The sequence below is a fragment of the Pinus tabuliformis genome, chromosome 9 (genome assembly GCF_031772625.1).
Source record: "Pinus tabuliformis cultivar Carrire ecotype Pingquan chromosome 9, CPIR1, whole genome shotgun sequence".
Taxonomy (NCBI): domain Eukaryota; kingdom Viridiplantae; phylum Streptophyta; class Pinopsida; order Pinales; family Pinaceae; genus Pinus; species Pinus tabuliformis.
Genome location: NC_142307.1, coordinates 1,393,788,621 through 1,393,810,462, shown reverse-complemented (window position 1 = coordinate 1,393,810,462; position 21,842 = coordinate 1,393,788,621).

The following is a 21,842-nucleotide window of genomic DNA, read 5'->3' as shown; positions in this document are numbered from 1 at the left end:
ATGATTGTGTAGAGGTATACATGGACGATTTCACAGTTTATGGTAATACATTTGAAGAAACTTTGGAAAATTTGGAAAAAGTACTGGTAAGATGTAAGGAAACAAATCTTTCTTTAAGTCATGAAAAGTGTTTTATGATGTTTACTGAAGGGATTGTTTTAGGACATCATATTTCAGGAGATGGGATCAAGGTTGATAAATCCAAAGTTGAAGTCATCTCTAAGTTACCTGTTCCAAATTGCCAAAAGGATGTTAGAAGTTTTCTTGGGTTTACCGGGTATTACAAAAGATTTATTGAAAACTTCACTAGGATAGCATCTCCTCTTTTCAAATTGCTTACCAAGGACTGTGAGTTTAAATGGGATCCTGAGTGTCAATCTGCCTTTGAAACTTTAAAGTCTAGAATATCTGAAGCACCCATCTTAAGGGGGCCAAATTGGAAACTCCCTTTTCACATCTCTACTGATGCTTCAGATACAGCTCTAGGAGCCGTTTTGGGACAAAAGGATTTGATCCCTTATGCCATTTATTACACAAGTAAGAATTTGACTCCTACTGAGTTAAATTATACTGTTACAGAAAAAGAGTTCTTAGCTGTGGTACATGCAATCAACAAGTTTAGACACTACATAACCGGCTATGAAACCTTTGTCCATACTGATCACTCTGCCATAAGATACTTAATGAACAAACCTGTCACTAATGGTAGAGTTACAAGATGGCTTTTACTCTTACAAGAATTCAACATTACTGTGTTAGATAGACCTGGAAAGCAAAACACAGTAGCTGATTTCTTGTCTAGAATCCAAAACACTAATGAGGATTCTCCAGTAGAAGATAAGTTTCCAGATGAATACTTGTTTGCAGTGACTACCAAGACTCCTTGGTATGCAGATATGGCTAATTATCTTGTTACAGGGAAGCTTCCTCTACACTTATTTCCTAATGAGAAAAGGAAAATCATACGAGAGAGTTCACATTATTCTTGGATTTCTAATGAATTGTTCAAAACAGGGCCAGATTGTATAATCAGAAGGTGTGTTCGGGAAAATGAAATGCCTGACATCCTTAAGGCATGTCATGATGAACCATGCGGCGGGCACTTTGCTGACAAGAGGACAGCCTATAAAATCCTTTCTCTAGGATATTATTGGCCTTCTCTCTTTAAAGATGCAAAGCAGTATGTTAGAAGGTGCGACAACTGCCAAAGAGTTGGGAAACCAACTCCTTCAAATGAAATGCCTCTACAGCCTCAGGTATGCATCGAACCCTTTGAGAAATGGGCTCTAGATTTCGTTGGACCAATTAATCCACCATCAAAGCAAAAGAAATATATACTGGTTTGTACTGATTATGTTACTAAGTGGGTAGAAGCAAAAGCATTGCCTTCTGCCACTGAAAATTCAGTTGTTCAATTTCTTTTTGAGGATATCTTCACTCGTTTTGGTGTCCCAAGGGAAATTGTGACAGATCAAGGCAGCCAGTTTACATCTAATTTGATGGAGAAGCTGATGGAGGAATATAAGATTAAGCACAGAACATCTACTCCTTACCATCCGCAATCCAATGGTCAAGTGGAATCTACCAATAAAGTTCTTGAAGGCATTATCACCAAGACTGTTCATCTTCATAGAAGAGATTGGGCGGAAAAGCTCCCTGAAGCCTTATGGGCCTATAGGACCACATGGAAGAACACAACAGGACATTCTCCCTATGAACTTGTTTATGGGAAGGAAGTCCTGCTTCCTATTGAGTTCCAAATCAAGACCTTCAAGATGGCAGTCCAATTGGGAATGAGCCTCTCAGAAGCTCAAAGACACAGAATGGACCAGCTAAATGAGCTAGATGAAATGAGACAAGATGCAATTCTAAGGACCGATCTAGTTCAGCACCAAAGATCTAAATGGCATGATCGTCATATCAAAGAAAGAAAGTTTCAGAAAGGAGATTGGGCTCTATTGTTTGATTCAAAATTCAAAGACTTCAAAGGAAAGTTTCAAACTCATTGGCTTGGGCCATATGAGATTGATGAAGTCTTTAACAATGGAGCAGTTCGAGTAAAAACTATCGATGAATTCCATACTCCTCTTATTGTGAATGGCCACCGCTTGAAAATCTACCAGAAGCCATTCTCAAAAGAAGAGTTTGTCAAATTGTTCAAAGGAGATTCTGCAATCAGGCTGGTGGAGAAGGATTCTTCTCCTCCATCAGCCTAAAGCTTTGGTTTTTGAAAAAAAAAAAGAAAAAAAGAAAAAAAAAAGAATAAATGTATGAGCCTGAAAACCAATCTCTGATTGGCAGTCTCATACAGAAAACCTGAGGTGAAAATCAGGGTCACCTGACACCTCATGTTTTCTAAAGAATTTTTTTTTTTCTTTCTTCCCTTATTTCATCTCATTTCATCAATCACCACCATTTCACCCACCATTTCATTCATTTTCACTCCACCTCATTTGTTTTCATTCATCCATCCACCCACTACACTCCATCTCATCAATAAAGTCATTTTTTTTACAACTAAAGTTGCTTTTGTGCAGTTGGAGGCTACTACTGCAGATTCTGCAGCCATCTGAGGATTCTGCAGCCATCTAATGATTCTGCAGCTCTCTGTACCTGCACAAATAAAAAACACAGTCTGTTTGAAATTTCTTTACAGCACAGTAGTCATCAATAACAAAATGGAAAATAGTCATGCAAAAATCAGTGAAGGGTTAAGTGGCAAGTTATCAGAGGCAAATCTAAGCGGGAATCTGAGGTATGTTTCAAATCCTAAGCTAACAGTTATTCCATTATGCAAAGTTCTCTAAATTATGTTTCTTGCCACTAAGTGTAATGATTACTAGCCATGAGACCATATATCCACGTATCATCCACGACTATCAGCCCTTAATTACCACGATTTTAAATCTCACTTCCGGCTGCTTCTTCCATTAAGATCTCGTACTTAGGTGACGTAACCTAATGTACTACGTCTCCACGACATTAACTCATGCAGCCAAGTGCAATTCCGAAGCCGAGATCTAAGGACATAGCCGTTGTTCATTCATTAATCTTTTTACCCCCCTACGCTCATATCATTTCACTCCCATTTCCACTCGCATGTTTTATTCCATCTACGCTGTGCTACCATTCACCACACTCTGTTATGCTGTGCTCACTACGCTGCCATTCACCATACTCTGTTTTTTTCTCCTCTTCGCTAATTCTAAATCACCAGTGGGGTCTGTTACGGCCGTATTCAAAGTTGAACCCATAATCCCCTGTGTTGAGGCCGTAAATTCACTGTGTAAGGCCATTTTAAAGCCAAGCTCCAAAACAGAGCCGTGAATTCACTGTGTAATACCCTTGTTGAAGCCGTGTTCCAGAATAGAGTTGTGAATTTACTGTGTAAAACCCTTGTTGAAGCCATGTTCTGAAACCAAAGCCGTGAATTGACTGTGTGAAGCCGTTTTAAAGCCGTGTTTCAACTAGAACAGAGCTGTAAAAGCCAATGGGGAAGCTCTTGAGGGCAGAACCGGAAGGTTCAAAGTTTTTGGAGGGTTATCCTCAGGTCAAGGAGGCATTACAAAAGGCAAATTGGTTACAATGTGTACAGAAGTTCAAAGGCTACCATAAGGAGGTGACAAAGGCCTTTGCAAGGTCTTTCAGAGAAAAAGATGGTCACGTGGAGATAGGAGACTTACAATTCACAGTCAATGAAAGCAGCATAGCTCAAGCTACCTCACTTCCACAGACCGGAGAAAGGTGGTTTAAGAACCGGGCAGTCCAAGATCAGCAGTGGAAACGAATTTTGAAAAACCCAGGTATGGACACAAGTATCTTTACCAAAGGGATTCCGGTTTCTTATGTTAAAGAAGAGTGGACCACTTTACTCTTGTTAGTGCAGAAATTTTTCACTTGTGAAGGAAGATTTGGGGTCTTATATGTTTATCATGCAAAGGTGATGATGCATTTTCTAGGAGATGACATTAACCTCCCTTACTTTCTATTTTCAAGTCTTAAGAAAATGTGTGCAATGGCCCAAAAGAACCCTAGAAATGTTGAAGCACATTTATGTCATCACGGTCTTGTGAAATTGCTGGTAGAAGAACAATTAAAATCAAAAAGAGACTCATGGGAGAGGTTTCTCATAAGAAACCATTTTCAAGAATTAGGAGAAACTTCTGGAGGGTCCCCTCGAGTGCCAAAAAGAAGTAGAAGAAAAAGAGGAGAGGGGGTTAACCAAGAAACAACTGCCCAAGAGGAAACAGTTCAAGACCAGTTTGATGAGGAAACTGATATACAACATTCTGAACAGGATATTGATCCTGGATTTACTGAAGATGATAACCAAGCAGCCCAAGGAATTATCTCTGAAACCCTTTCAGAACTTGCTCAAGAAATTGCTCAGAAAAGGAAAGAAGGGAAGAAGAAACGTAAGCAAGATAAAGGTAAATCTGTAGTCCAAGAAACTCCCTTCACTCCTGAGGATACTAGTGAGGAAGACACTCAACCCTTAGCTCAAAGAATGGCCAAACTTCACAAAACTGCTCTCTCCAAAAAGGAGGAAAAACAGAAGCAAAAAGTACCAAAAGAAAAACAGCAGAAAATACCAAAAGGAAAACAGAGTACTACCTCTGTAAGAAGGAGCAGCAGATTGCAAAATAGAAAAGTAGGGGCCACAAAGGGTAAACAGTCATTCTTCATTGACTTAAGTTCACCTCAAAAAGGTGCTACAAGTCCTCCACACGCTGAGCACATTGAGACTTCTCCTCCACATGAGGAAAGTCCGTTTGAACATGAACTTGAGCATGAACATGGATCTGAATTTGATTATGAACCAAGTCCCAAAAAGTCACCTGAAGTGGACCCGGAGCAGCAAAAAGTGTATAATTATCTGGAAACATTGGAGCAAGCAGCCGCTGGCCCTAGTAATGTTCAGCCTTTAGAACAACAAGTCCACTCCTTGAAACAGGAACTTTTTGAGATTGAGGTTCTAAATCGACATATCACGCAAGAAAATGAGAAGTTGAAAGAGCAAGCCAAATTGGATAAGATGATTCATGATAACACCATGTTACATTTGGGCCTGTGGCAAAGAAATAACAAGAAGTTAAGGAAGAGATGCAAAAAGCTCAACAGAGCCTTGATCAACCTAAAGTTCAGATGCTTAGTAAAGAAGCCAAGGGTGAATGTGTCTACACAGAGAAAGAAGAGGAGATTGGATGTCTTGGCAGAGGCATCATAGCAGGTTGATTGATCAGTGTTTTTGCATGAGGACATGCAATGCCCTCGTAGTGGGGGTATGTAGAGTCCCTACTTTACACCTTATCCTCCATCATTACCTACTGTTTTCATCACTTTCCTCTCTCTTTTACCTCATTTTCCACCCAGATCATTACATTAGTTGTCATTAAACATGATCAAGTGAGCTTTGCTAATGGGTAATTGTTTTGTTTAGTTTTTGACATACTTGCAGGTATTCCGCAGCCATCTGCTGATTCCGCGGCCATCTGATGATCCCGCAGCCATTTTATTGTTATCAAGGTTCCACGTGCTATTTTGTAGAATGAGCCACGTGGGCATGTTGGAATATACATGCTCGAGGTTCCTGTGCCATCAGTTCAGCCGGCCACGTCATTTGTACCTCCGGTCAAAGGGGGTCAAGTTTCGGTCAAATAAAGGCAGCTTAACGTGGATACGTAAGCTGTTTGATCACGTCGGTGGAAAAGGTGACCTGTCCATGTTTTGAAAGCCGTGGGGGACATGATCTAATGTTAGATTCATTGCCCATATCGACCAGGACCTCCAGCTTGACCACGAAGCCTATGACGTGTTAATTGCACCTTTAATACGCATGACAGTTAGTTCATTTTCTGTTTTTATGTTTACGTATTAGGCCATCTTACAGATGCCTATATATACTTGCGTCTGCGTACGCTGATGTTACCTTTTCAGATGCTGTAGTGTATGTATTTGTGAGAATTTTGGCACGTTTTCAAACTCTGTTTTTATAAGAGCTGTTCCAGCACTTTTGGATTATGTATCTTTGCATATAAAGTAATGGAAACGCTGTTTTGAAGTCTTAAGAGCATCTGAGTTTTCTGTGGATAATATGAATGGAGGGCCCCTGTTCGTATTAGCCTTGTAAAGTATTTTCATGTTCATATTTCTGCAATTTCTTTATTTTACAAACAGAATTTCCTTTCTTGAGTTATGTATAGTTTGATTTCTCTTTATTGCTGCAGCCTTTCTTTTCACTGATCAGATTTACTTCTTTGCAGGTTTTCACCCGGGATTAAGTGTGTTGTGTTTGCTTTAATATCTAATGGTAGTTGCAGTTGTCTTGTTCATAATGCTGCCCTTTTTACTCTGTTTTCTAGACTAGTTTTAGCTTAGTTTTACAAGTTGGATGCTAACTAATTTATGCTCTCTTTATCATGAATGGCTTATGTTTCAAGAGAACAGAACACTAATTAATTGCAACTTGTATTTGAGTAGTCTTGGCTTGTGATACTAATACTTTTTCCACTTGTTACACATAATCACATATGTAGGAAGCAGTATGTTGGAAAAGGCTTAGTAGTGTTACAATTTGTCAATTAGAGTAGATTAGAGTTTTTATCAATTCTTGGATTTGTCTTCAGCTACCTCCTAATCGTGTTTTACGCAGTACTATGTGGTAGAAGCAGGGAGTTAGGAGGAGATAATCATTAACAACAATCCTTGAAGTGATTTTCTTGTTTCTTTTATTTGCAGCAGTATGGATAGAGACTAATGCCATTAGAACGTGGTCATTTACTTTCAAGTCATTTTAATTTATTCATTTCTTTCAAGTTCTTTTCCTTTACAAGTTCAGCAAGTAATTAGAAATCACCATCACACACACTTTCACTCATCTAGAACTCACCTCTCACACACTTGCACTCATCTGTCTATAATCATCACTCCATCTTAGGAAGATAAGTTAACCATAAACAACACCCCCAAACGACAAAAGCTCTAAGAAAGTTACTTAAGTACATATAGTACACCCTCACTTCATCAGCTTACGAGCCCCGGGTTGACAATTAATGACATCAATTTAGGAACACTAAATTGACTAAACACTCCTTGTTGGAATTCCTGTTTGTCTTACCGAGCTTAGATCACATAGCTCGTGCGCAACTTGGTTTTTCCTTTTGATTTGGAGATCTTTTTTGGATGTTTTGGGAACTTTGTATGCTTTCATTAAGTGATTTGCTTGGTGTTCCTGTTCCTCAAAATTCATTTGGATGCTTTGTGCCATTGAAAGAAAATCAAACTAGTAGCTTTGCTTTCGAGAATTGAAAAGGAAAAGAACATTTCGTTGATTCGCATTTTCAAAAGAAAAGTTTCCTTTCTTTGCTTTTAGCTGCATTAGGTTGTTTGATTGCTCGTGTTCGTTTTGTTTGATAAAAAATTCTTTACCTTCTCATAGCTAGAATTCATCGAACAAAATGGTATTCTTTGGCATGTAGTTTGCATCTAGGTAATTGTGAGAGAACACACGATAGGGCCTGAAATCGAAACTTAATTTCAAGATCAACCATAAAATGAACCGAATGAATCTAAAAACGCATTGGAACTAAACGCAAATATCTAGAGGTCTAGGTTAGAGACGTGTTCCGGTGTCTTTAAACATAGTCACTATTGTTTCACATTATGGTTGGGTGATTCCTCCTTCTGTGACTCGATAGTGGTCTAACACGGACTGTGCTCCCACGTACCGTCGCGTATATAGGGAGACCCCACTAGGCTTTTATCCTTTATCCATAGGAAGCCGAGTCTGCCGCCTTATGAACCGTAACGCACCGAACACAGCATTCGGGAAGATTGACTGCTGTACGGAAAGTCCTTGGCTCTCATACGATTGCTAAGGTGTATAAGCAGTTTTACGGGTCGCCTGGTAAGCCCTATACCTAGAGTCTCCAGAGCAGTCACTTTTGATCCTTTTCGGACTCCCTAAATGAAAAGGTGCCTGTGAGCGTCTTGTCACTTCGTGCTCATTAAACATTCGAAGGAGACTGGAGTCATCTTTTCGTCCTTTTCTCGACTCTTGAAACATGAAAAGGTCAAGTTTGGTTCTTGTGTCTTAAAATTAATTCGGCCACGATAACATCACCTGGTTAGATCTTGTGTGCGTTAGCTTTGAGTAGGGTCTTTATCGTTAGTTTCTTTAGGTTTTCTAAGGGGTCTTGTCATCCTGGCTGACCCGTCAACTCCCGGTCTGAGTGATCAAGGTTCTCCATCTTCTGTTGCTCCAGAGGTACCAGTTGTAAGCGGTACTCTTCCCATCGTTCCGAGTATCCAGCCTATCAACGTACATGCCCCGGGCGACGAAGATTACATAGAAGATTGGAATCCTATCTGGGAGCCTGACAGCGATTATACCCCTCGTACTCCTCTCGGTATGTCGTCCCCGATGTCTACTTCCCCCATGGATGAGACATCTTCCAGCACAGGTGAGACACCCGTGGTGACAGACATTGAAACTCCGATCCCAGCTACCTCTCCACTCCCTCCACGATATCAGTCAGTGAGGGATAGGATAGCTGCTAGAACTACTTCTACGACTATATGGGATCCTAGTCTTATTGCCACCACGGGGCCCTTTATTTCGCGACCTCTTAATACACCTGTTACTTCAGGTCTTAATACGCCTGTTGCCTCAGTTCCTACCAATCCAACCATTTGTGTAGCACATTCGACTCCGGTCGTCAGTGTTGTGACAGCATCCTCATCTACAAACCCTGGAGCTGGTCCTTCTTACAGTCAGGGCCAGCCAGGGGTTTCGTCTGGAGTCATTAATCCTGCACAAAATGCTCAGCCCTCTTCTAGTGGTGTTCCAGAAGCAGGGCCGTATGATGCCCACGGGCAGTCCATTGTGGACCCAGATTACCAAGGTCCACTCTTTTATTATGATGCTAACGGTCAGTACCTCGAGAACGTTTCATCCCTGCCTCGTCAACCTTTCGTTGAGAACTCGGCACCGTTGGACGTTACGTATGATCCCGTTACTCATACCTTCCGAGGGCGCCGGAATCCTCCCGGACAGCCCCAAGGACCACCCAATCAAGGCCAGCCGCCTTATGTGCAAACCCCTCAAGGGCAACCACTTTATGGCCCGCCTTACCCAGGACAATCTGGGGGCCCGCAGGGACAATCCTACCCGGGACAACCCGCGGCTGTTGGAGGTCCGTCGTATTCATATCAGAGTCAACCTACTGGATATCTAGGGCAACCTGGTACCCAGCAAGGTTACCCAACTGGACAACCAGGGCAGCCTTACATTCAACAAGGCCAACCCGGTTTCCAGTAAGGGTACCCATCTGGACAAACTGGGCAAGTTTATACTCCTCAAAATCAACCAGCAGTCCAGCAGGGATATCCTCTTGGGCAGGGAGGGCAACCCTACTTGCAGCAGGGCCAACCTCCTGCCCAGTCTGGTCATCTTCCTGGGCAGGGTGGGCAACCCTACGTTCAGCAGGGGCAACCCACTGCTCAATCCATCCATCCTTCTGGGCAAGGGGGGCAGCCTGTTGTACAGCAAGGCCAACCCACTACTCAGCCTATGCACCAAGGAGGGCAGCCTGCTATACAACAAAGCCAGCCCTCTGTTCAGCCTGTGCACCCTGGGGGGTAGACGGGCCAACCTTCCATGCAGCAAGGTCAACCCGCTATCCACCCTAATCATCCATCTGGACAAGCTGGCCAACCTCAGGGTCAACCAGCTGTTCAGCCGGCTCAGTCATCCGTTCCACAAGGACAACCCTTGGTGGTCCACGGACAACCTGGTACCCAGCAAGTCCATCCTGCTGGCCAACCAGGTCCATCTCAAATACAACCAAGTCAACCTTCGGGCCAGATGATCCAAGCCCAGCCAGTTCAAGGACATTACTCTGGGCCTCAAACTCAAACGGGTTATCAAATGCAAGGTGGGCCACAGCCTCAACCTTCTTACCAGATGCAGCCTCCCTATCAGGCTCAGTATGGGGCCCGGCAACCATATGGCTACCAGCAACCCCAGGGGCAAACTCAATTTGCTCCTTATCAAAATTATCAACAGCCACAGGTCACTCCTTACCAAAATTATCAGTATGCTGCACCTGTAGGGCAAGTTGCTAATACATGGGGAGCTGGGGGGCAGACACAGGGGCAGCCATCCGCATATGGCCAGAATCCGTATGGACAGAACCCCTACGGACAAGGTCCCTATGCGCCAGGCCCTTTTGGGCCAGGTCCATCGGGACAAAGTTCTTACGCGCCAGGCCCTTTTGGGCCAGGCCCGTCTGGACAGAGTTCGTGGGGGCAACCACCATCTGGTTGGAACCCTAATGTCGCCTCGAATCCGCAGCCACAAATGTCTTTTAACCCTCAGTTACCATTCTTAGCGACGTTGGAACTGCCTGACGTGTCCAAGTTAACAAATGATCCTATTTTGCATAATCCATATTGGCCACCGGTCCCAACCAAAATACCAGGTGATTGTCCAAAGTTTGATGGCAAAGTTGGTGAAGACCCTCAGGCCCATGTAATGACTTATCACCTTTGGTGTTCATCAAACTCATGGCTTGATGATTCTATCCGGCTTCGCCTCTTTCAGAGAACTCTCACTGGTTCAGCCGCTAAGTGGTACATTGAGCTAAATCACGGCATGTTTCAAGATTTTAACTCGTTGGCTATGGCCTTCTTGACTCATTTTCAGTTACCTATTCGGTACGAGACTGGGACACATCTCCTCACGTCTCTCAAACAGGATACGGCTACACACATCTCTGATCATATACATGAATGGAGAAGGCATCGTCGCTTGATCAAATTTTGGATTCCTGATCAACTCCTGACCGATTGGTTCACGACTTCCTTTGTCCCTAAGATTGCAAAAGACATCGCAATGGGAGCGTGTGTAACTTAAGAGCAAGCAATCGCGCGAGCTCAGTACCTCGAATTAGTGTACTCTCAGTCGGGTACTTTGTATGAGTATTTGCCAGATGCCCCGAGGCATGGACAGCCCAAAGCTCCACCAAAGCCTTCTGTTGATGGAGTCATTGGTTCTGTCAATTCGTCATCAAAGAAATCGGCCGCGAACCCTGGGAAGCAGAAACAGAACGCCTCTAACGAAAATGCTTCTCAAGGCCAATCAATTTCTGGGAGTACCTCCGAGGTAAACGCCGTTCAGTCCACCGCGGCGGACAAATCCTCAAAAGGGAAAAAGAAAGGGAAAGCTAAAGATAAATCTAGACAGCCCAAGCAGGATCCTCCTAAGCCTCCCTCCGAGGAAGGAGCTAAGCGAAAACCTAAATACCCTTGTCTCATCTGCGATGAGGATCACTATACCAAGGATTGCCCAAGGCGGTCCGAAGTTAGTCGGCTTTTGAAAGGTGCTCCGGGGCCTCCTGCTGTGCTAAAAGAGCCTTTCCCTTCCCAACAAACCCAAATGGTGGCAGATCCCTCTCAATCCTCTTCCTCGTTCGGTTCTCAAGTGTTCATGGCTGGAACGATCCCCATCCATGTTTCAACTCGAGCGAAAGATTATCCATCTCAAGCCGGGAAAGAGCCAGAGGTTCCCTCCAGCGCTCCTCCGTCCAGTTCTGGTCCCCTTCACATCGAACGGCCCAACACTGAGACGATTCCCCGACCCCCTCCCAAAGGTGTACTCAGGAAGTCATCTTATAATCCCAATGCTCGTGCTGCCCAGCACTATAGCATTGTCGAGGACTTAGCTCAGGCTCCGTCTGCTATGTCCACGTTAGAAGTCCTCCAGAGCTGCCCCTCCCAGAGGAAGTCCTTGCTATCAGCCATTGGTGGCATCGACCCGGCAGATTCGGATTTAATTTCTTTTGATCTCGAGGGTTTCACACAGAGACTGCCTCACCAAGTGGCTTTCCTTATACAGGTCCTCATCAATGGCAAAACGATTCACCGTACAGTCATTGATGAGGGTGCCTCGACCTGCATCATGTCTGTTGCTTGCTGGAAGGCTATTGGTTCTCCTGCTCTGAGCCAGTCTCCTACGACCCTGGAAGCTTTCGATGGAAGAGAATCTCGTCCATATGGTATCCTCCCATGATTGCCTATCTCTTTAGAAGGGAAAACCGTAGAGGTAGAGGTTGAAGTCATTGACGCTAATCTCACTTACAACCTCCTCCTTGGACGAAGCTGGACATATGCCATGCAAGCCGTGGCTTCCTCCTTATTCCGTGTCGTTCGCTTCCCTCATCAAGGAAGAATCGTCACGGTGGACCAGATGTCCTTTTTTGCTTCTTCTTCTGAAGGAAATGTGCCGTTCGTGGAGCATACCTCCAAGTCATTAGTGAGTGTGGGTGCCAGACTGTTCAAAGATCCCTCCTTAATGGGAGTCTTTCCCCTCCCACCTCCGAATCTCGCCCCTGTTAACATGATTTCAGTACGTTCTGATCCATGGGTTCTTCCTCCCTCGAATCAGGAAGACTCTTGGGGTGATATGATGCCATTGAGCCCTGCCGAGCTCAACTACATCGAGATTGTCGCTGCATCGGCTCCCCCTCCTGAACCTGCTCCTTTAAGCAGTGTTCCTGATTCATATGATCATTTCCCTTGGATGGGTGATGAGGCCACTTCGGATCCCCTGAAGGAAACATTTCCCTCCGATGAGGCCATCATAGAGACTATGTCTCTCGAAGAGCTCCCTTGGTCAGATCACCACCATCGCTCTTTGTTTCTCCCTCCACATTCGGAAATGGTTGCATGTCTCGAGCGGTTTGCTTCATGTGTCCCATCTCCGCCCCTCCAAACACCTGTCCAGCTATACCAAGTGTCTTCGAAGGGCAATATGGGTAACATCACGCAAACCCAGCCTATCGACATCTCTATCAAACCAGGGATTGTCGAGAATATTTTCATAGGAGTCACGTGTACTCCTGAGGAAGTTCAACTTTATACCGCTTTATTTCGTGAATTCCGTGATGTCTTCGCATGGTCTTACGAGGAAATGCCCGGCATTGACCCTAGTATTGTGGTGCACGAAATACTTACTTATCCAGGTGCTAAGCCTGTTCGTCAGCGCTTGCGCCCAGTGCACCCTCGAAAGGCTGCAGCCATCAAGGCCGAAGTCGAAAAGCTTCTTCGAGCTGGTTTCATCTACGCCATCCCCCTCACGGAGTGGGTGTCCAACATAGTCCCTGTGAATAAAAAGCAGGGCACTATCCGGGTCTGTGTTGACTACCGCGACATCAATCGTGCTTGTCCAAAAGATAACTTTCCTACGCCTTTCATTGATCAGCTTATCGATGACTGCGCAGGAAGTGAGATTTATTCGTTTATGGACGGCTTCTCTGGCTACAACCAGATCAACATAGCCCCTGCAGACCAGCATAAGACAACTTTCATTTGTCCTTGGGGGACCTTCGCTTATAAGAAGCTCCCTTTCGGTCTCAAAAATGCCGGTGCCACTTTCCAGCGTGCGATGTCATATGCTTTTCATGATATTCGACACATCGTACAGCCTTACCTGGATGACCTCCCAGCTCATTCAGCTAAGCGTCAAGACCATCCATCTCATCTACGCGAAATTTTTCTCCGCTGTCGACACTACCGTATTCGACTCAATCCGCATAAGTGTGTCTTCTGCGTAGAATCTGGCCGACTACTCGGGTTCATCGTCTCCCGGGAAGGCATCCGTCTGGATCCCCTCAAAGTCGAGGCCATTTTGAATCTTCCTCCCCCTGCCTCTTTGCAGCAATTGCAGAGCTTGCAGGGTAAAGCTAATTTTCTCAGACGATTCATTCCGAATTATGCCGAGGTGGCTAAGGGTTTCACACGGTTATTAAAGCGAGACACCCCCTTTCGCTGGGATGCTATCACCCAGGAATCTTTCGAGCGCCTTAAAGACCTTCTTGTCTCAGCTCCGCTCTTAAGACCTCCGAACTACCACAGTGATTACACTCTTTATCTAGCTGCCGCTGACACCACCATCGGCATGGTTCTAGTGCAGGATGATGATGCCGACACCGAGCACGTTATCTATTATCTTAGTCGCAACCTTCTGGATACGGAAACTCGCTATGCACATGTTGAGAAGTTGGCATTGGCAGTTGTCTGCGCCGTCCAACGATTCCGGCATTATATCCTGTTGCGCACAACGACCGTGATCTCTGACTGCAACCCCATGACCTACATTTTGTCGCGTCAGCTGCTGGGGGGAAAATACTCGAAGTGGATTGTCATCCTCCAAGAGTTCGACTTGGAATTCACTGCGGCCAAGTCTAAGAAATCTCTGGTCTTTGCTGAACTGCTCTGTTCCTTACCATCTCACTCTGCACCATCTCGTTCGGAGGAGCATATCCCGGATGAAACATTGTTTCTCATCAGCACCCTCGACCCGTGGTACGGGGACATTATCGTATACTTGCAGACGTCTTCCTTCTGTCCAAATGTATCGAAAGATGCTCGACGGCGAATTCGTCACCAAGCTCAACCCTATCGCATTTTGGGCGATACCCTGTACCGCCTCGGCGTTGATTCTGTTCTCCGCCGATGTTTGACCCTCGAGGAAGCTGAGCGGGTGTTAAATGACTGCCACTCTGGTGCTTGTGGCGGTCACATGTCCGGATATGCTACCGCCCAGAAAATTCTCCGTGCTAGTTACTTTTGGCCTTCTATCTTCAAAGATTGCATTCTTGCCGTTCGCGCATGCCATGAATGCCAAGTATACCACCGGAAAATGCGTGCTCCTCCTGCACCACTGCACCCTGTTGTCACCGTAGGTCCATTTGCCAAATGGGGCATCGATTATACGTCCTGTAACCCTCGTTCGGCCGGGGGCATGGGTACATCATCGTTGCCGTGGATTATTTCACCAAGTGGGCCGAAGCGATGCCTACATTGAACGAAGACGGTTACACAGCGGCGCAGTTTTTATTTAATCATGTCATTACTCGTTTCGAAGTCCCTCAGGCTATCGTCACGGATCACGGAAAGCATTTCCGTAATCACATGATGACGGAACTAACGACCCAACTAGGCTTGCGTCAAGATAGTTCGACACCGTACTATCCACAATCTAACGGTCAAGTCGAGGCCGTGAACAAAGTTTTGATCACTATGCTTCAATGCACCGTCAATACGCACAAGTCTAATTGGCATCTGATGCTGTTCCCAGCCTTGTGGGCCTACCGGACTTCTGTGAAGGACGCCACCGGTTTCACACCGTTTCAGTTGGTTTACGGACTGGAGGCCACCCTTCTCGTCGAATGTGAGATTCCTTCGTTGAAATTAGCTGTCGAGTTGCTTCCCAACACCACTCCAGTGGAGGAACGACTTCTTTACCTAGAACGGTTAGACGAGACTCGTCGTTTAGCTTCTCTGGCTATCGAAGTGCAAAAGAAGAGAGTCAAGGCTCACTTTGACTAGAACATTCATCCTCGTTCCTTCGTTGAGGGAGATCTAGTACTGCTCTACAATCAAGCTAAAGATAAGCTGGGGGCAGGAAAACTCGAATCCATGTGGCTAGGTCCCTATATCGTGAAAAGAGTTTTACAAAAGGGCGCATATGAGTTAATTGATTACGAAGGAAATCCTCTTGACAAGCCCCGCAACGGGCTTTATTTGAAGAAATATTATGCATGACTTCGTGCACTCAGTTTGTACATACGCGTGTTTAGTGTGTTTTGTGTGCATGATTTCATGTTTTGCTTTGGTGTGAAGGCGTGTTTGCTTCTTATTATGTTTTCTCCTTCTTGTGCAGATGTCTAGTGCACCTTATGTTGGTTTCGCTGATGGCGCCTGCCGTAGTACTTGCAATTTGTCTTCTGCGGCGTGGGCAATCTATGATCCTCACGGAGAGTTGCTAGATCTTCAAGGAGTCTGCCTCGGTCATACCACTAATAATGTTGCCGAATACAGCGCCGTAATTGAGCTACTAGCTGAAGCAGTTGATCTCGGCATTCGTGCAATGATGGTAAACCTGGACTCCCAGCTTGTCGTTCATCAACTCAACGGGCGATATTCCGTCAGAGACCAACGTATCCTAAGGTTGTATCTACGTGTCAGATTGTTAGAAAGGAATTTTGACTATATCACATATCAACATATTCCGAGACGATTAAACACGTTGACTGATGCATTAGCAAACCATGTGTTAGACAGACATTTGCGAAATAGATAAACATCATGCAAGAAAACATAGAAAGCATAATAGAGTAAAACATATGTAAATAAGATATTTCCCAAGCATAGTTTGCATGCGTGCCGTGTGTGCTTTTAAGCTTGCATTTAAAAAATTAAAATATATGGGTCATGTGTTGTGCAATTCATACATAAGATTACATTTGTACTGAACATTTGCATAGCATAAACAAAACATCATCACATGTAACAAGATCCATCCAAAAATCGGTATGTATATATATATATATATATATATATATATATATATATATATATATATATCGTGTGGCGCACTAAGGCGCTCAAAAATAAGTGTGTATGTCAAAAATAGAGTCACTGTCCTCAGTACATCCGAGACATATGTCTCTCAAAACATCAGTGGAAGTAAACCTAGGCGACTAGTGTGCTGGGTTATGCTCTCTGTAGCATACAACTGCTCGTGCCACCCGCCTCAAAAGGCGGTGCATCCTGGGTGCCACCCCCACTGTGTGGATCTGATGCTCTATAGGGACCTCCTCGACCCCCTGGTAATCTGGCACTCCCTCCAGCAAACCCTCAAGGTTGCGAGCCACAGTCTCCGACGTATCCACTCCTGGAGGAACCAAGGCCAGGGCTCCAGCTCCTTGCCCCTCTCTCCGTGCCGTTGGGGCTAGGCCAATGGGTCTCACAGGTCCCACATCTGCATACGGTGACATTTATTAAGACATGTACATGAAAAATAAAAAAATGCTAAAAAATATTGAAAAAGATCAAGGATCATACCTCCGTCATCCCAATGCTCTCCTGCGGGCAGTGGCATGTCAGGATCATTGCGGAAGTCCATGCCGGCATATGGCCAGTCCTCCACAATGACAACCTGGCGGTCCAGCCACTCTCTGAAATACACTCCCCAAGATACTGGACGACCTCCACCTCCACGTGGCATGACACGGGCCCATCGGCTGGCCCTCGTCTCCCGGGGACCCCTAGGTGGGTCCACAGCCATCGTCTGTAACTGTAAAGCTGGCACCCGCTCCAGCATGAGCGGAAGAAGAAGCGACCCATACGCGAACTGCTTCGTCTCTCCACGACGGCAGTTGCTTAGTTGCCTCTTCATGCTAGTGGTCACAGCAGTCGCCCAGTCAAAGATGGTGGGCTGTAGGCACTCCAGAGCTAACAACAGTTGGTTCTTCGAGGCCTCATGATTGGCCAAGGAACCCGCTGCCCGTGTCACTAGGAAGAGTATCGTGCAGAGAGGCATGTCCCGCACCATCGGGATACCAACCTTCCCGCTCCGTGTCTTTTCAGCTCCTGGGCATACTCTAGCCATCAGCTGGTCCAGAGTCTCACCGCTGGGTCGCTGCCCCTCCAGGATGGGCCTCTGGCCCCGGCGCGACAAACCAGTCAAGAAATAGATATCCGAGGCGTCGAACTCGATGTCTTGACCGTGGATGGTGAATTTCCCGTCTATTGGGTTCCAAGCTCTGATCAGGAACTCCAGCAAGTCAGGTTGCGCTCTCAGGCGCGGAGTCAGGAAGAACTTCAGGAAACCGCATGCCCGCATTGCATTCCGGCATTCGGCAAGTGCATATGCGGCTATATCTTCATTATCATGGGCTCTCTCTTGCCATACAAAAGCCATTGTGCCCTGCAAAGCCATGAAGAAACATTAGAATGCTGTTTGTGGAAAATTGTACGTTCATTTTGTAAAAAATCAAATTTTTCCGCGCCAGCGCGACTGTTTTTAAAACAGTCGCGCTGAAAATGGCGCCCCTGTGTTTTTTCATTGGGTCAGCGCGGAAGCACACGTGTTTTCCGCGCTGACCCAAAAGGTGGTACGTGTATTTTTAATTCGATCAGCGCGGACCCGCGCGGGAAATCCGCGCTGACCAAGAGCGCACCAACGCTCAAAGAATTTGGCCAAATGGCCGAATTCCACCGTTGAAATGCTCAAAAAGGGACTCAAAATAGAGCGCATGGCAAGAGGAACCTACCTGGAGCAAGCCGTTCGATGAATGGTGTCCGCACGGGGAAGAATTCGCTCCGTCAACTTCGCAGCTCCACAACGTTCTCAAAGGCTCAATATGGTAACAATGGTAAAAATGACTATTTACCCTTCTATTTATAGTAAAAATGGCTTAATTAGCTATAGATTTTACGAATGTGGGTTTTTGTCATGCTTTTACCATGGATTTAGCGCTTCTGTCAATGTCTTATGCCTTTATGCATGTTTTACTATGCTTTTAAACATGTCGAACGGATTTATGCGGGTATTTTTACTCTGCAGGTCCTCAGAAACGGTGAAGTCATAATGGTCCTAAAAACACTTGGTCCCAAAGAATGTCGTCTTTGAGCTCTTTTCCGACATGAAACGAGAAAAGATGGCCGAGCTTCCTTTCAGCTCGTTAAAGGGAACGAGAGGCGGTCGTTTTAAGCTCTTTTTCCGACCGTGTAACTTAAAAAGATTGCCGGGTGTTTGTCGTTTCGCACTCGTTATTGGCTCTAAAACGACGTGTTTCCGACCGCTTTTTTACTTTTTCGGGTCGAAGGCACTATTTACGAAAAGTACTCCTCGATCGTAATGGTCGGGCGGTTCTTTCGAGCATTGTTTTATACTTTTTCGGGCTCGAGAGACACAACTTTACGAAAAAGGACCCCCCGGGAGTTTCCTTTTCCGCTGTCTTTTCAGACTCTCTAAACAAGAAAAGACGCCGAGTTTTTCCTTTGTCAGGCTAGTTAAACACTTGATGACATCGGGCATTGTCGAAATGACACTCTTCAAGCATATGATATCCCCGTCAAGCTTGTCATCCAAAAATAACGGGGGTACCTGCCAGAAATGGTGAGGAAAATGGAACTGCGATTGTTGCGTCGGCAGTATGTCGCTCTTGAACATGGCACTGGTCTGCATTCGTGTCGGGTGGGAATTTCTCATTTTGTTTCACAACTGACCTTCGTGGGTACAGGTTATCCTATTTGACCTCTCCTTTGCTCATTGCCATCGTCATCATACCCTCTGCTCATTTGATGTCAAATACTGCCAAATCCACTGTCGTGCCGCCGATATGTTCAAGAGAAGTTGACCTCTGCAATAATACAACCTCATCTGCTATCTCACACAAATCATTTTACCTCTGTCTCGTGTCGATGATGTGGGAAACATTATGGCCCACCTTCGATCAAGGTCACTTCCTGTCGACTTCAGCTCATTATCCGGGAAGGTGACTTAGAGACTCCCTTCAGGTGCCTTAGGGCCTGCATGCCTCAATGGCAGGTTCTTCGTGTTCGACGCGAGGTTTTCATCATTGGCCTCCGATCGGATGATTCTGCGGGTGTTCGACGCCAGCTCATTGATTCACACGCCGCAGATTGTACCTATAGTACCTTGAGGACCATTGTCATTATTGGTGGTACCTCTCGCGTCTGTTAACAGTTTTCATCATTAACTGGTAATCAGACGATGTTCATGCATGTTCGACTTCAGCTCATGTATTCGCATGCTTGGACTTGTACTTTGTTCGGATCGGGACGGAGCGCGAGACCCTGGATCTCTGTCTGTTATGGTCCAGGTTGCGATTTTGTGGATGATCATTACATGACTCATTGATGGATGGCTGCGCCCATACCTGAGTCTTCATGGATGGCTGCGACCATGCCTTTCGGATGGCTGCGACCATGCCTTTCTGGTCTCTTTAGCTGGGTGGCTGCGTCCATTCCACAGACCTTTTCGCATGTCTTTCGGATGGCTGCGCCCATGCCTAGACTGCATGTACTTGATTATCAGAGATATTCGGTCCTTCCTGGTGGTGTTCCAGTTCGGCGAGTGTTGTAAAGCATTTCACCCCTCCCACTCTCTCGGTCTTCATGCTTTAGGGGGCATCTGTTACACAGTAATTTGTCACTGTCTCCCTGTCAGTTACCCTACTGTGTCAGGAATTCACAATAATCAAGTTCATGCCTTTTGAACTGGCCAAAAACCCACTTTTCCAAAGTTTTCCTCATCAGCGCGTCTGTTTCTAAAATATCCGCGATGACTGGCGCTTCATAACAGACCTCGCACGCTGCCAGCGCGGAAGCACACGACTTTGCCACGCTGATCATGACCAGCGCAGCCTCTGTTTGTACTTACCCGCGCTGACATGGCCTTTTCCATTATGTCTTTGCGACGTCAGCGCGCCAGACCAGTTATGCACCCGCGCTGATCCAGTTTTGGCGAATTTGTTCCAACAGCCAGCCTTCCAGATAACTCCAGACCTGGTTGTTGGCCTTGTGAGTATCGACTCCCTTCTATGGCATGTCTGTTCGACCCTTTGCAACTACTTCCCTTGAAGATAAGCTCATCCTTCCACCCTTTTAGGAGGCTCCTTCTCCTATATAAACTACCACCATTACCATGAGCAGCTAGTTTGGAATAGCTTGGATTGTGTGGAGCTTATAGTGCTCAGATTGCTGCTACTATAGGTAGTTGGTGTGATAAGTGTGGAAGTGCTTGATAGCTTAGGGAAGGTTGTTTTGTGTTGCTTATGTGAGAGAGAGATTTTCTTGTCTTGGGAGAATCATTTCCAAAGGTGAATGCTTGAGACACTTGCTGACTGGCCCCTCCTGAGAAGGATACCGACGTCAGAACATTTGGTTGTACTCTTCTCTGCTTGATTAATAATAGATGACTACTATTATTGTTCCATTCTCATTTGTCTATGCAATGGTTAATGTGAATTACATCCTTTCTGACTGATGTATGGTTGCTTTTATTAGATTTCACGTTTGTGTTTGTTTCCTCTTCGTGTGTGCAGGTGTCTATTCGCGGAGATCGCGGAGGATCGTGACCAGCCAGAGCGAAGGAGCGAAGGTGGCATCTCTTCATCAAACAACAACGCTGGAATCCAAGTAGGTGCTCTTTACCTCTTGTTTAATTGCAATTAGGAACTTGCATAGTAGCATTGACTGATTGTTGCTAGACCCGTTCTGGGCTAGTAGGGATCGCCTCTATCCGTAGAGGGGATTTACCTCTCCAACACATATAATAACAAGATCAACCATGAATCATAAGATATCCATCATGTTGGAAATAATACTAGAGGGGGGGTGAATCAGTATTATCAGATCAGATAAAACTTTTCAATTTCATACTCAGAAACATATACGCGACTTCAATTAAGTGAACCCGCGTGTACACGCGACTGTGTCTAATGCAACTAGCGTATATTCAGAGATCTTATGATTCAGTTAATCTTATCTTCAGTAAATGCATCAGAACATTATTAAGCATATTAACAGTAAACAGGTGCAGTATAACAGAACAGATCATCACACAAAAGCCACACACATGAACACCATGATATAAGGTGGAAACCCAATGTGGGTGAAAACCACCTGCTGCAATTTGTCTCTTTCTTCTTTAATGAGAAACTTCTTTTACAATGTACTGGTGCAGTCCTTTACCAGCACGCAGGCTATAACCTGCAGAGGGCTACAACCCTCTTAGCTCTTGTACTAGCCGATCCATTTACTAGTACGTAGGTGCCTACCTACAGAATGCTTCTTTACTCGTTTTCCAGCTGCTAGTGGAAGGGAGCTACAACCCCCTGGCTCTTGTACTGGCTGATATGTTTACCAGTACGTAGGTGCCAGCCTACGATCTACCCGGGACCACGTTTCATCAATTTTCAGACTGGATCCATAAGACAATCATCATTGTAGTACAACCTGCATCATCA